We start from the raw sequence: 16,536 nt of genomic DNA, 5'->3' as shown, positions 1-16,536 counted from the left end.
GTGAACGAAGATGGCTGTAACAGCGAAGAATCAGATGGTGATTTGATAAACACGGTGGTGGAGAAACCGCAGGGGCCCGAGGATGACCCTCTTCGCGTACCACTGCTATATATCATCAATGAAGAAACCCTTGTTGGCAGCCCTAGAGTTGAGGAAGATCGATCTTTGGGTGTTCAGTTGAAGATAAGAGATGATGTTCAATTGAAGATTTAAGGTGGTGTTCAATTAAATGTAGGAGATGATGTTCAATCGAAGATTGATATCTTTGGGTGTTCAATTGAAGATAGGAGATGATGTTCAATCGAAGATTGAAGGTGGTGTTCAATTAAATGTAGGAGATGATGTTCAATTGAAGATATGAGATGGTGTTCAAGCGGTAATCGTAGAGGCGGATCAACATGTACATAATTGCTTAATCAGAGGTTTGACCAAACACCAGAATGGGTGGTTAAAGCCCATATTCTTTGGGCTGCATGGTTCCATCAGTAAGATAGGCCAAGTATTTTATGAACCTGCTAGCCCACTGAGCACTTGCATCCATCGGATCATCCATGTCACAACACTCAAGCCGACAGATCATGTTAAACTCCATGCTCCATTGAAAAACTCCCTGTCTACTACTAAAGATTGGAAAATTAATATCCAAATTCATTCAATCTGAGATAGTTATGGAATCCAGGAAGCCGATCAAGCTGCATTCGAATGGCTCATTGCTTGGCAAAACAATTCCGGAATTTCCGACTTGAGGAAAAGTCGATTTTCCGGGTCAGAAGTATTGATATGAAACCACTTATTCAGATAATTCATAAAAATAGGAGTAGTGGAGCAGTTTAATAACTGTTAAGTAGGATTAGTATTTGTAGTCTATTCTGCGTTTATTTGGGGGTCGATGTTTATGTTAATTAAAATTAGGGTTTGTTAACCTTGTAAACTGGAGATCACCCATCTCGAATCGGGCCACTATCCATTTTAATTTCAGTATTCATGTTCTTAATTTTGAGGTTCTATCATACAACCTCTGGGGCTTGATCACGTGCCACGTCAGCACCTACGTGCCGTAAATATATTGGATCACTTAGGGGTAGAGCAAGCCCCACTTCCCTTAGCCTAACCAAAATTAATTTGATCCCTCTCACATCCGTACCTCTTCCACACACAACATTTGTGTTGCTCTCCAAGTTGAGGAACTCGATTTACAACCCAATTAAAACCTAGAATCACCTCAAACGGTGTTCTAGGCTCATCATTGTGGGCTAAGAGTTGGTCCTAAGTCAACAACAAAAAAGTCCTAAACACGACATCGGAAGGCGTTATTTGGGGGTAGTGGGTTAAAGGTGAAAGATGCGGAGGGGGTGGCTTATGGTCGGTGGGGGACAAGAATGGTGGTTACACCAGGTGCGCTCTGCCCGGCCTTATTACGGTCCCATGATATTTCATAAAAAAATAAATACGCATATCAATAATGGCAAATCCTAGGAAGGTGACAGATGTTGACCTTATGCTTCACTCCCAAGAACAAATAATTGTTCAGCCCTTCATTAAAAAAAAGAGGGAGAATAATCAATTTTGCACAATTCCAATCTTGTTCACAATCAAACATTTTCTAAACACAAACCCCTAAATCATTAAACAATCATCATCACAAATCACAATCCTATTCCAGATATTAAACAGTCAAATTAAGATTACTGAAGAAACACTAACCGGACCCCGGGCAGATTACTGGTAACCTGGGGGTTAGATAGATGTTTCCCACGAGGGGTTAGACCCTGAGAAGATGGTTCTTCTGATAACCTGCAAAACAGACACCGTGAGCTTGTCACTGAGAAGGGGGGGGGGGTTCCTCCTTGTGACCACCCTCCCGCGTGAGAATCAGACTAGATTGCTCTTTAAATATAAGTGTATATTAAGAGATTGCTAGAGCAGATATCAGGTATAATATGATGATACAAGATAAGATGAGATGGTCATACCATTTGTGGTATTTATAGCCGAAGGTAGGTTTCCAAGGAGGTGTGGCCGGCTGCAACAGTATTCCTGTTCCACCAACAGTGGCCTACGCACGTGCCCTGCTGGTAGTTGGTGGGTAGGCAGCGGCTGATAGTGACCAGGCCTGCTGTGTACTATTCCTTTTCCACCAACTGCCGGCTATGCACGTGGTATGGCAGTAGTTGGTGAGTAGGCAGCGGCTAATAGTGATACAGTACAGGAGCATGCTGCTCGCCATACTGTTGTCAATAAGCTGTCGTATCTTTAGTAAGATCTTTTTCCCATACCTCGTCAGGTACAGTACAGAAGATCTTCCCGTATCGTACGGACTGGCTTATTTGGGCGGGAGTATTCCCCCTCCCGCCCTTGTGCGGGATTGTTCCCGGCTTTGCTCATTCCTTCAGGTGACACTGAACGATTGAGAGCTAAGTGCCTTGTGCGTGTAGCCTTGCTGCGCGGGTGGCCTTCCCTGATGGCTTGTATCCGAGGCTGCGGGGACAGGCGGAGTCCTTCACCATTGGGAGGCATTTCCTGCGGGAACAGCTTGCGTACTGCGCGTAAGGACATCACGTCTCTGAGCATGGTTGGTCCTGCGGATCCAGTTGGTTTCTGCGCAGACGTCCCTCTTCAAGGTGAGTCTTGCGGGTCCAACTGGGCTCTGCTGGGACCTACCTCTTCAAGTCCCCCCAGTCCAATGTTCTTCTCATGAGTGTTTAATAAAGTGAGGTGAACTTTTGGACTTAAGCAAAGGGTTTTTGAAAAGGGTTTTTTAAGGTTTTCCATGGGGATTCTTCCCGCGGAAGTCCTTGTCACTTGCAGAAATTCCCGAGTTTCCTGCTTGATCTTTGGGTATGATGCGGGTAGGTCTGTAACCTCCTCGCAAGTCAGGAGCGTTGAGTCCCACTTGTGTGGATTCTCCATGAGGTTTTGGTAGTTTTGAACATAGTGATCAATTATGTTAAAACCACAAATTCCATCCTGGAGCTTCAAACAACGTAGTTCTCGACGTTCCCGCTATGCGGGGATGTTATTTCCGTTTCCGCAAGCATTGCCCAGAAGATCCTTCTTGGTTTCAATTCCCAGCGGAGCGCTAGGTACGTGAAGGGTTTTGCCTTAACACTGTACCCGCGCTCGTCTTACGGTTACTTTACTTCCAAGGTAAGGGGTATTTTCCCGCTTACTTTTGAATCTTTTTGAATTTTGAATTTTGAAATTCGAAGAGTTGGTGGAAGGATAAGAACAGTCCAAACTTCTTAACGTCGTGCGACGGTTTCTTCTGACTGTGTCAGGACGTGCAGGAAGTTATGGTGACGTGACAGTACATGGTCATTCCAGACGCTTTTTCAGGCGCGTGGGCGCGATTTTTCGGGCGCGTGGCCGCGGAATTAATGGTATGCGTCCTGTCAACAGCTGTTGCCAGCTTGCTTTTTGCCACGTGTCATAGTTTCATTGCACTTTCGTTTTCTCTCTCTTCCGCATTAATTTCATCGCATTAATTGCGATTAGTATATAAAGGGGGAGAGGGTTCTTTGTAATCCACACTTTCACTCTTCTCTTCATCTTCTTTGCGATTTCCGGCGAATACTCACCTTTTCAGGCAAGCATTCTCCCGAAATCGTTTTCTTCTTTTACAAGATGTCTCGTGATCTCGAATCTACAGCCGATGACAAGAGTACTGCTGGCGAGTGCCAGTGTGCTCTGCCTGGCGATCTGTATCGGTACGTCGTCAGGAAGTTCATGCTCGAGTCTCTCGAGCCTGAGTTTCCTGAACCCCACCAGACGGTGTACGATGCCCCCAGAGGCAAGATCGGGGTTTATGCTGCATTCTTTGTTTATGGGAATCTTAGGTTCCCATTGACAAAGTTTGTTTACCGTGTCCTTGAGAGGCACGGTGTTCATTTGACCGAGTTGCACCCCATGGCGATCGCCAAGATTCGCCACTTCGAGTGGGTGTGCCGGATTTTGGGCATTGAGCCCTATGTTGACCGCCTGATGACCTTCTACACTTGGAGGTGCATCCAGGGTGGTACACCCTGATAACCCGAATCAAGGGTTTGAGGATTTGCGCGACCGAGCGCAGTCTTCGCGCGTGGAAGCGGGAGTTCTTCTTCATCTCCGCTCGCGCCATCCCCCTTGCCATGAAGTTTAAGAATGGGCAAGCTCTCCCAAGCCTTCACGCCTCCAACTACGAGGAGGCGGAATGGTTCTCGAAGATATCTCGGGTCCAATCTCCGGTTTACCGGTTTGCGGAGTCCGGGATGGTGATGCTGGGGATGAGCCGGGTGTGGAAGGCTGCCGATGCGCATAAGATCCCAATCGTCCTCGAATACGGTTCGAACTCTGTTCCTTACGGTATGCTTTGTTTCTTTTTGTTGATTTTGAATTTCTTCTAACTTCTTTCCTGTTTATTTCAGAGGGGAACGACTTGCAGTCGCTCCTAAACCCGAGGGGAGGCTGACGGTCCCGCTCGGATGGGTACTCGCGCTCTAGACGAGAACGAGTTGCCCATCCTAGAACAAACGGCGGATCGGTTCGTGGAGGTCTATCCGCTAGGCCATGAGATCCTTAGCGCCCGTCGGCCAGGTAAGGCGCTATTCGACCCTCGACCCCTCAATGTTGAAACCTCTGCTGGAATTCCTCTAATCGTATGTTCTGATGAGGAATCCGCAGATGGTCCTCCGTTGGTGCGGAAGAAGAAGGCTGCCGGCGGGAAGGGGAAGGAGAAGGTGGCCTCCACTGCCGATCCAGCGACTCGGTCTGACTCGGAGACCGAGAGCGAAGAGGTGGCGGGGAATCCCGGTGGTGATAAGATCACCTTTCCGGAGGCTGTGACAACTGTCACCGAAGAGCCCAGGATGACGACGGTGACCGGCGTGAAGAGGCCGGCTCCATCGGGTTCATCCCCGCCCGTTCGCACTTTCAGGCTCAAGAAAACCCGTAAGTACAACTTCCTTTAGCTTTTATCTTCATAGTTTGATATCGTTCACTTATCTTCTTTACGCAGGTGTGGATGTTGACGCATTCCAGGGTGGAGCGCAGAGGAGTACCTCTCCGCCAATGACGGTAGGCTTGGTCAGCCTACCTGAGGCGTCGACCCAGGCGCCTGCGCCTGCTTTCGCTGGTTCAGTTGCTCACTCCTTTGAGCCGACTGTTCCAGCTGAGATGACGTCACCGCCGGCTGTGAGTGCTATTTTTACAGCATCTTTCACCGAGCCGGCGGTTACTTTTGCTGCGGATTCCGCGGCGGCTGCTTCCATGCCCCCGCCATCGGCAACGACGGCCGATCCATCAGGTACGCATGGGGCTTCTCGCCAATCTCTGCCACCTTCCCATCTGCCTGACCTCTTGGATGGTTTTCCGTTGGGTTCAGGTGATGGGTTCGGCGGCTATCGGCCTGTAATTGACCCTACAGGTGCGTAGGGTTCTTTTGGCCCATTTTATATATATATTTTCTTTATCATCTTTTCCTAACTGCTTTATGTTTTTTGAAGTGTCGGATTCCAATGAAGTGTATGTTCCACGATGGAACATTCGCCGAGGAACAACCCTTCGCACCCCTGTGGAGTGCGTGGAATGGGCTCGTCACGCTGCTCCCAGTGGTGCGTTGGGGGAAGCCATGGCTAGCTACCAAGAGGGTAGGCTAACCAGTGAGCTTCGGGTTCTCCTGGCCCGGATGCAGCCGCGCGTCGAGCTGCTTTGTCGTGAAAACGACAAGTTAAAAGCAGCTCGCCTTAAAGAAGTGGCTCAGGCGCGGGCTGTCCGGGAGGAGAACCAAAGGCTTTCCGCCGTAGCTGCGGAAAAGGAGAAGGCCTTCAAGGCCCTCGAGGTTGAAGTTCAGGCACGACTCGAGGCCCGTTCCAAGGCTGCTCAAGCTGTTAATGAACAGCTTCGGCTGGCTAAGGAAACTGCAAGGAACGCAACCGAGAGGGCCACCAAGGCTGAAGCTGTTGCTGAGCCTCTACGCGTGGAGAATGAAGAACTTAAAGCCAAATTAGAGGCTCTCCAGCAGGCTCATGATGCCTTGGCGATGGAAGACGCCAAAAAGCTCCAGGAGATCTTGGACCAGAGGGGGGTGCTTGACCATACTGAGCGGAAGCTAAAGGGCGTCGAAGAGGCTACGGCTAAAGAAGTGTTGCTTGCCAACCTCAACAAGAGTGAAGCCGAACGCGCCCGTAACGAAGCTCAAGCTGCCCTCCAAGAAGCTCTGGTTGCCAAGGAATGGCTTCTTCGAGAAGCGTTGTCTCAGGTAATCTTTTCTTGTCTTTACGCTTTTCTTTGTTAATAGAAAAGGTTTTTGACACTTGTATATTTTCTTTTGTAGGTTGTGCATCGAGTCTTTGCTGAGACGTCGTATGATGATGCTATGAGCGCAGCCCTCAACGCTTCTCACGAGGATGGGGAAAAGGTCGGCTTCCTGCTTGGTCTAGGGTTCGTTGAGAAAGGCATCCCGCCTTCCAACTTCCCTTTGTACAATGTTGATACTGAAGCTGTTTACGACCAAGCAGTGAATCAGTACGCCGCCTTCCCGCATCCGGTGGTGGAGAAGGTGAATGAAGTTGCTGCTGCTGATGATGGGTTAGCTATCCTTAAAGCTTTCCTTGAACTGCCACGATCTACTGATGGTGCTGGTCCAAGTGGAAGTGGCCCTGAAGCCTGATCCTGAAGATCCCTTCCCACTGCTAGGATAGATTTAGCTTGTATAGATTTATCTTCTTGTAGGCGGGTAGTTACCCGGCCATTCTTGTAATGAATCGTGAAATATAAATCTTTGTGCGGGTAAGACCGCTTCTTTTATTGGATTCCTTGCTTTATAAACGTTATATGACTTGCATACTTTAGTTTAAATTAGCAATTTTCCAAGTGTAGAATAAGTTAACCTTTGAACGTGGTAGATAATAGGTTGAAGTTTTGCTTCCTCTTTCGTGATTGTGCGGGTAGGACCGTCATTTGCACTTAGTAGGATGGCTAAACTTTACCTGCGTCTAACCTGCGTGTAGGTTTTCCTTATCTTTTCCGAGGATAAGTTAACCTTTGAACGTGGTAGATAATAGGTGTGAAGTTTTGCTTCCTTTTTCGTGATTGTGCGGGTAGGACCGTCACTTGCACTTAGTAGGATGGCTAAACTTTACCTTTATCTGACCTGCGTGTAGGTTTTCCTCATCCTTTTGTTAGAAATTCTGTTTTGAACCGTTCGACGCGCGGTTGTCAATAGGTTAGTGTTCAGTTCCCTTTTTCATGATTCATGCGGATAGACCGGCACTTTCATTTAATGGGACTGAACTTTTCCCCTTCAACTGACCTGCGTGAAGGTTTGTCGTTTTTTGGGTTTATGCGGGTTTTGCCGCCTTCCCCACGCAACGATTTTCCACGTATTTATGCGGTGAAAACCGGCATATCCGCGTTGAATAAATTAACCGTTCGACGCGCGGTTGTCAATAGGTTAGTGTTCAGTTCCCTTTTTCATGATTCATGCGGATAGACCGGCACTTTCATTTAATGGGAGGACTGAACTTTTCCCCTTCAACTGACCTGCGTGAAGGTTTGTCGTTTTTTGGGTTTATGCGGGTTTTGCCGCCTTCCCCACGCAACGACTTTCCACGTATTTATGCGGTGAAAACCGGCATATCCGTGTTGATACTTAAAAGTATAAATGTAAAATCATCAGCGTCGATGTTTTAAGGAGAATCATTTCCATTAGAAGTGGCTCTTGGCCTTTTCTTTACAAATTTGGAATTGATTTACATGCAAACTGTGTAATTGAGCTCCCTTCCATGTTGTTGGGATGGGAGTGCCATCGAGCCGATACGCACCTGGTTCGGGATCTCGTTCTTTACGCAGCATGTAGTCTCCACATTGAAGCTGGAATTTTTATTCGTGTTTTCCCCAGCTGGGGTTCTACACGCATCAGCCTGCTCAGCGTTCATTGCGCCACGAGGTGCGCGAGCGTCCCATCTCTAACGAATGCTTCGACCATGTCCTTTACGTCTATGCATTCTTCGGTGTTGTGGCCTTTTGTCCTGTGAAAGTCACAGTATTTGCTCCGATCAGCATTGTGACGATGTCGGATTATTTGAGGCTTTGGCCATGGGAGCTCCTCGGTGGCGAATATCTCGGTGACGCATTTGGTGAGCGGCGTCCATCTGGAGCTCTTGTTTGACTGTACGTTATCCCTTCCGCCTAACCGATTTTGCAAGCCGGATGAGGTGTCAAAGTTTACCCTTGACTGCCAAATGCCTAGCTTTCGCTTTTTGTTTAATCGGGCGGTAAGGACGTTGTCTTCCCTTGTTTTCTGGGTGTAGAGGTTTGTGCTCTGTGGGAGATCTCTACCCAGTTGCTTCTCCGTTTCCGCAAAGCGTTTTGCTGCTGTCATGATGGCATCCCATGTGGATGGCATGCCATCTTTACCCGTTAAGGTACGGATGAGCTCTGGGTCGTTCGCGCCCTGAATAAAGGCAGCGCGAACAAGATCTTCGCTAATGTTACCCAGACTTAGCTTCTTCGAATTGAAGCGAGTGATGAAGTCTAGCAAAGATTCGTCTTTTTCTCGAATGCACTTGAGGATTGTCCATTGCTCCTCGGTATACTTTCTTTGCTGGCTGAAGTGTTGGCTAAACTTCTGTTGGAAGTCTGCCCAGTCGTAGATGTGGTTGACCGGTAGACGATCGAACCACGCTCTAGCAGCCCCGACAAGCGTCATTTGGAACATGTAACACCACGTGGGTTCCGTCCAACTACTGACGGTTGCCCCCGCTATGAATCTGTTCAAATGATCATCTGGGTCAGATATACCATCATATGTGCCTATGCTGGACATTTGTTTGGCACTTTTTGGGGCGATTGCTTCCGCAATGTCCCTTGCAAATTTGGACGTTCCCGCATTTGCAACGTTTGGTCTGAATGTTTTGGAGAAGTCTCGTGGACTTCCACTTGTGCTTTTTGGTTTGAAGGCTTGTCCAAAATGCCTTCTCGGTTGGGAGTCCGTTTCCTTACGCTTCCATTTTGCCCTATGGCGAGGGTTCGCGTCGGAGTCGGATTCCTCGGAGTCATTGTCCAAGTATTCTTCGAATTCGTCGGCCTGTTGGACGGAACGCAAGCGTTCGTCCAACTCAGCTTGGAATTCCTTTTGACGTGCCTCCGCCCATGCCTTAACTTCATCGAGAGTTTGGCGGGGGAGTCTTGTTCGTTTTTCAAACTGGGTATCAGTGAATCCCAGTGAGCGATTATTTACTGCACTTGCCCCAGCTTGGGTAACTAGGGTAGTGTTCGTAAAATTTACTTCACTTGCTCCGGCTTGGGTAGCCGGGGTAGTGTTTGTAAAAACTGTGTTGCCGGTATTCCCCCCAGTAGCTGGGGTTGTGGTTACCGGAGTTTCTTTAACCATCTTAGAAGTTTGAAAAAACTGGAGAAAAATGTTCTAGCTTTACGCACGGATGGCGCCAATGAAGAAACACTAACCGGACCCCGGGCAGATTACTGGTAACCTGGGGGTTAGATAGATGTTTCCCACGAGGGGTTAGACCCTGAGAAGATGGTTCTTCTGATAACCTGCAAAACAGACACCGTGAGCTTGTCACTGAGAAGGGGGGGGGGGGGTTCCTCCTTGTGACCACCCTCCGGCGTGAGAATCAGACTAGATTGCTCTTTAAATATAAGTGTATATTAAGAGATTGCTAGAGCAGATATCAGGTATAATATGATGATACAAGATAAGATGAGATGGTCATACCATTTGTGGTATTTATAGCCGAAGGTAGGTTTCCAAGGAGGTGTGGCCGGCTGCAACAGTATTCCTGTTCCACCAACAGTGGCCTACGCACGTGCCCTGCTGGTAGTTGGTGGGTAGGCAGCGGCTGATAGTGACCAGGCCTGCTGTGTACTATTCCTTTTCCACCAACTGCCGGCTATGCACGTGGTATGGCAGTAGTTGGTGAGTAGGCAGCGGCTAATAGTGATACAGTACAGGAGCATGCTGCTCGCCATACTGTTGTCAATAAGCTGTCGTATCTTTAGTCAGATCTTTTTCCCATACCTCGTCAGGTACAGTACAGAAGATCTTCCCGTATCGTACGGACTGGCTTATTTGGGCGGGAGTATTCCCCCTCCCGCCCTTGTGCGGGATTGTTCCCGGCTTTGCTCATTCCTTCAGGTGACACTGAACGATTGAGAGCTAAGTGCCTTGTGCGTGTAGCCTTGCTGCGCGGGTGGCCTTCCCTGATGGCTTGTATCCGAGGCTGCGGGGACAGGCGGAGTCCTTCACCATTGGGAGGCATTTCCTGCGGGAACAGCTTGTGTACTGCGCGTAAGGACGTCACGTCTCTGAGCATGGTTGGTCCTGCGGATCCAGTTGGTTTCTGCGCAGACGTCCCTCTTCAAGGTGAGTCTTGCGGGTCCAACTGGGCTCTGCTGGGACCTACCTCTTCAATTACAAATCCCAAACTCCAATCAATTATGATTCCCTGAAATCAAATCCCTCCCAATCTCAAAACTCAAAAAGGCATCAATACAAGCATACTGTACCTGCGGCGGAGTGGGCCACTGATTATCCCATAGGCTCATAGTGATCCCTTTAGGCTTATTCACCTCCTTTCCATGTACCCGCTCCGTCAAAGCCCTAATCCAGACGTTCTTCAGTTCCCTCACTCCATACGCATCCGCCGCCAGCGTCCGTACATCCGCCATCTTGGCCACTATAAGATTGTAATCCACTAATCCTCCGTCAGCTTCTCAACATCGCTTTCAATTCCGACACTAGTGAATGTGTAGTTAGGGTTCCCGAGGAAGTTTTTGAGGAACTGGGGGACGAAATCGGAGTGGAGGATTTGGAAAATAAGGCAAAGACGGCCGACGCATAGTTGGAGTGTGGCTTGTTGCGGCTTTGGTTGGGGCGCCACTCGACGTCGAGGCCGACGATGAGGGACTGCAGACGGCGGCGGTGGATGCGCTCGACGTCGGCGATCCAGGCGTCCACGTAGGACGGAGTGTTCGTGGTGATGGTGGAGATGGTGTATTGGTAGAACGTCACGTCGTACAGGTTGTGTGTCACGTACAGGAGTGAGTGATCGTAGATGCTGATTGCCATGGCTATGTGCCTGATTATGTGGGAATGAAGATATTTTGTTTCTATTCTAGGGAGAATAAATAACTGTTAAAAGGTAAAGCGAAATTTGCGTAATTCACTCGCTTTTGACACAGCTGTTAGTTTTTGAAAATTTACATTATCTGATAATTTTTATAAAATATAATTTCATTTTTTATATAAATAAGATTTATACTTTATAGTCTCATTTTGTGGTTTTGGAATTCTTTTTTATTTGCTTATTTTTTTATAACCATAGTAAACCATCGTTATCGTGACAGTTATGTCTTAAATGAGTTCTATTTAGTATTTTTCGAATTCATAGGAATATTTTATTATTTCACATAACACATTTAGTTATTTCTGCATGGTACTTGCAGTGCTAGATTTAAAATTAAATTTAAGAGATAACCCGATTTCTTTTATCAAAGATTCATGTAAATAATATAAAAAAAATGATAATAAATAAAGTTAAAACACCTACCTAATAGATGATCTCTTCTCTTTGACATTTGAGATCTTTAAATCGAGTCATTACATCGTCTTCCATTACTTTATTGAAGAAACGTGGATCGACTCACTGGTAGACGATCTACTTTCGTCGGGTATGATTATGCTATTTCACCGATGGTTTCTCTTGGATCTGGGTTCTTCCACCTACAAAATGAACAGCACCGTAAACTTACCCCTCAGAAAGGGACAGAGGGGTCCTCTTTGGGGTAACCCTCCGGTGTGAGAATAAGTATTTGTGGGAGAAGATAATAATATGTGAGAGTAAGGAATTTGGAGTGTATTGCTTAATAGCTGAATACTCTGTTATTGTCTGTTTCAGTCCTTTCTCCTTGTGGAGTTGATGTGATATTTATAGTGCTAGGGTTTCCAATGATTGGGCTCAGACCCAATTAGGGCTTTGTTGGCCTCTTCCAGTTGCTATGCGCCACGTGTCCTTTGGGACACCTGGTGCTTTTTCATTGGTTATAATCACGTGGTAGCACATGAGTTATGCTGAGTTGTCCACCTTTCATTGGCAGTTGTCAACATCAGCATATTCTTATTCCTTAAAAAGATACCTTCTGGAAGGTTGTCTGACGTGCATAATCAAGGTTGCCCTAATCCTGATTTGGATAAGGACGAGGTTGATTATGTGCATGTGTGATATGCGCCAATCCTGAGGATGCGCGAGGTCTTCTCTTTATTCTCACGCGCAGATGTTTCATGCGCAGATGTGATATGCACGAGCATGTGACGCGCTGATGCGCCACGCGCATATGTGATATGCGTGAGCATATGTGATGCGTGAGCATATGTGATGCGTTAGCATATGTGATGCCTGAGCATCTGTGGTGCCTGGGCATATGATGCCTGAGCATGTGATGCATGAGCATATATGATGCCTGAGCATCTGTGATGCCTGGGCATATGATGCCTGAGCATGTGATGCATGAGCATATATGTGATATGCGCCATGCGCGTAGGTTTTGGCTTTGTGCCTTCATAATGTCTTGATTTCAAGCCTCTTGCCCATATCTTGTGGGTTGACCCGCCTCGCTCGGTGTTGAGGCGGGTACATACCTCTTCAAGCCCCCCCAGTCTAATGTGTGTCTTGTCTCGCGCGAGCGAGGCAAGATAGATATTAGACTTAACAGTTTGCTCTTTTAGTAGGGGTTTGTCTTTTCCTTCTTATTATTCATCGTTGCGCGAAATTCTATCCCTTTGGTTGAAAACGAATCGTCCCTGCACGTGGGTGGTTGTTGCTGACATGCGTCAGTGATGGAGACGTGTCAGACCTTTCGTGTGCTCGAGGTGCTACAGTTGCCTTTCGTGTCCCCTCACCTAGTGTCAGGGACACGTGTCGCGCTCGCGTTGGTCCGTTCCTGCGAGTGGTGGCGCGTGAATTCTGGCAGCAGTTGTAGAGTTTCTTTTCGTGTCCCCTCACACAGTGTCAGGGACACGTGTCGCGCTCGCGTTGGCTTACACCTGCGAGTGGGTGCGCGTGAAGTCCGATCAGCACCAATATTTCTCTCTCCTGGGCCTATAAAAGCCAGCCCTTAGAGTTTTTTATCCTTCATCTTCTTGTTTATTATTCAGAGCTTTCCTTTCTTTCCTTGTATTCCGATTACCTTTGTTCTGCTTCCAGATATCTGTTCTTCGGAAGCATCCCTTGTTCGTTGTCACAGTTGTATGTCTGATAGCTCAGACAACACAATCTCCCCCATCCATTGCCGTGTGAAATCGTTAGTGATGTCTACCTTGAAGAAGACCGGCAAGGGGAAGAGGGCTGCTGAGGCCTCATCGGAGGAGGTAGGGAGGACCAAGGCCGTGAAGAAGTGGAATGAGATCCCCTGCAAACTGAGGCAGGCCGATCTTGACAGCCTTATCGCCTCTCAGGGTTTTCTCCCTGAGTTTGGCTGCATGTTGCCTGGGGCCGGGCAAACGGCGGCGGACCCGCCTACCGGCTATATATCCCTTTACTGCCATTTTTTCAGCCACTGCAACCTTCGTCTCCCGATGACAAGGTTTGTGGGTGCGCTGCTTAGGTTTTATGGGATTCATATATCCCAAGTCCATCCGTTTGGACTCGTGCGCATGACTCACTTTGAGTTCATGTGCAAATCTCAGCGCGAGGAGCCCACCCCTCGGCGCTTTCAGTTTTTTTACAAGCCCAAGATCCAAGACTCTTGGTTCTCTTTTATTCCTCGCAGTCAGAAGGTGAAGTGCTCCACTGTTTCATTCAAGAGCCTTCATGACTGGTCTGAGAGGTTTTTTTACATCAGGGCTGGTGTGATCCCCATCCGCATGACCATGCGCACGATCTCTTCTCCGCCTGCGGATGTGGGTGTCTTCAAGAACCCAACTGGCGCCTGGGTTAAAAAGTTGACCGCCGAACCATCCCCCGCCAAGAAAATTTGTGAGGAGGCGCTGGTGGGGGTGGGTATGAGCAGGAGGTGGGCTGACAGCGCGACTGAGCCCGTGATCCAAGTTGACGGCTTGTGTAAGTTGATCTCATTGCATTACTTCTGCGCGAATACTTATCTTTTTGCTGATATCATTTGACTTGTTTTGTGCAGTCAGCAAGGAGTATGTCCACGCCGCCTATGATGAGCATATGGAGGGTGGCTCCGTCGCGCTGGGCGCTGGGGAGGTTGGCTTCCCCGATCGCTTCGATGACATGTTCATCCCTGTTGATCTGGGATTTCTCTTTGACAGCGATGCGCCTGGTAAGCCTTTGCACTTATACATTTGCCTTTATAATACCAAATTTTGCTAACACTTCTGTTGCGTGTATTGTAGACGCGCTTGAAAACTACGAGCTGGAGCTCGCGGAAGAGGAGGAGGAGGAGGCGCCCCAACTGAAGCGTAAAGCTAAGGGGAAAACTGGCGCAGGGGCCAGTAAGAAACAGAAGAAAGATGTTGCCCCTGTTGCTCAGGATCCTCCTACTCAGGCGGGGGGATTTGAGAAAACCCAGGAATTTCCCCCCAAGTTTTCCTTGTCTTCCCTGCCTCAAAAAGTGGGCAGACCTCCTGTCCACACGAGGTATGGTGCTACTACCTCCTCCCTTCGCGCGGTGGAAAAGGGAAGCGGCGTTGCGCCTTCGACAGGTATACTTTGCTTATCCTTTATGGTTCTATGAGCGCGATTCTGATAGAATTACTAATGAATCTTTGCTCACTCAAATGTTTGTAGAGCCGGCGACAGCGCAACAAGATGCCGAGGCTGCGCCGGAGGTCGCTTCGAAGTCCCCTGTTTTACCCTCGAAAAAGGGTAGAATGGACTTCATGGCGATGTTTGCCTCGCGAACGGAGTTGCGCCAAGGTACGTATTGTGCTTGTATTTTCTAACTTTTTTTCTTTTAGATCAAGTCATGAACCATTTCTTTTTGTTGATTTTTCATAGGAGTCGTAGCTGGCGTACAAGCTGCTAGCGGCACTCCTGGCGCCGGTGCCAGCGCCGTTGGCTCTGCTCCTGCTCCTGCAAGCGATGAATCTCCCCTAATCGGGATTACTAAGGAGCAGGAGGCCGCTTTACGCGCCGATCTGGCGGCGTCGAGACCTCCTTCACCTCCTCCTGCGCACAGCCCTCCTCGCGAGACTGATTTTGATTCTAGGTCGCAGGAGAAAAGGCCTATTTCTGAGGAGGATGAGGAGGTTCAAGCTAAAGGCTCCGACAGCGGCCGCGCCAGCCCTGCAGCGCCACGAGGTTTCGCGGCGCCGTCTTCTCGTGGGCCTGCCGCTGACTTTTCTGCTTCGTCCCCGCAGGTATAACTTCGTTTTTGCTCCGCGGCGCGGACTTTCATATTAGTGTTTTGATGACTTAGATTGTTACTTTGTGTTTGCAGGAAGCCAATCACATCTACCGCCCGAGATGGAACATTACTGAGGACAGCTCATTTCAGTCCATGGGTGTGTGTGAGGACTTCTGGGCTCATTCTGTGCCTCCAGCTGAAAGGAGGTTTCAGGAGGCCCGCGCTCGCGATGACTTGCTTAAAGATCATCTGTTTGCTGGGTCGGCTTTCTTTGCTGCCTCCCAAGAGCTTCGCTATGATTACGTCAAGGTACGTGATGCTCTTGCGGAAGCCAAGCAAGAGGCTAAAGTATCTGCTTGGCATCTTTCTGATGCTCGAGAGAGAGCTGAGAAGCTCCAAGCAGAGCTCAGTGAGAACAGAGCAAGTGCCAACACCGCGTTCGTTAAGCGCGGGCATGAGCTACAGGCTGCGCGGGAGAAGCTGCAGGCGGCCGAGGCGGACGCTGCCAAGTACGCGCGCCAAGTGCGCGACTTGGAGCTGGACGCGGAGGCGCGTGACCAAGCTTTTGTCCAGTCTATAACTGACAAATCATCACTGGAGAGTGAGGTTGCCCGCCTGAAGAAGGAGCTGGCGGCCGCGCAGGCCGATAAAAATGAAGCCTTGGCGACGGCAGCGTCTAGCCAGGAAGCACTTGATGCTGCGCGGGCGGAGAAGGAAGAAACCTTGGCGGCAGCAGCGTCCGACAAAGAGGAGCTGAAACAGACTAAGGAAACTGTTGAGTTATTAAACTCTCAGATTCCTGCCCTCGAGACGTCTGTTGCTTCCCTCGCGCAGGATCGCCAATGGCTAATCTCACAGGGCATGACTCGTTGCGCTTACGCGATGAAATACTCAGACGAGTTTCAAGCCCTTGTGATGGACTGCAACGCCGCCGTGCGCTTGGTAGGTCGAGCTGAAGGGTTTACGGATGGCTATGAATATGGCATGTTGAAGAAGAACCCATCCGAGTACCCTTATTAGAGCGACGTTGCCTGCGTGGACATGGCCGCGACGGGGGAGAAGTATATGAATACTCCCATTCCCATCCTTGCGCAGGTATTTTAACCTTAATGAGATTACCTTGACTTATTTTCCAAGTCTTTTTGTACTCATATTTTTCCTTATGATTTGCAGATATCCGCGCTTGCTGACCAGCCCGATCTCGGCGCGCTAAAGAAATTACTTGAC

The sequence above is a fragment of the Bidens hawaiensis genome, unplaced genomic scaffold, assembly GCF_021521415.1.
Source record: "Bidens hawaiensis isolate Kalapana, Puna unplaced genomic scaffold, B.hawaiensis_p1.1 tig00052474_1, whole genome shotgun sequence".
NCBI lineage: Eukaryota > Viridiplantae > Streptophyta > Magnoliopsida > Asterales > Asteraceae > Bidens > Bidens hawaiensis.
The sequence above is the reverse complement of the archived record's forward strand: the minus strand, read 5'-3'. Positions refer to the sequence as shown.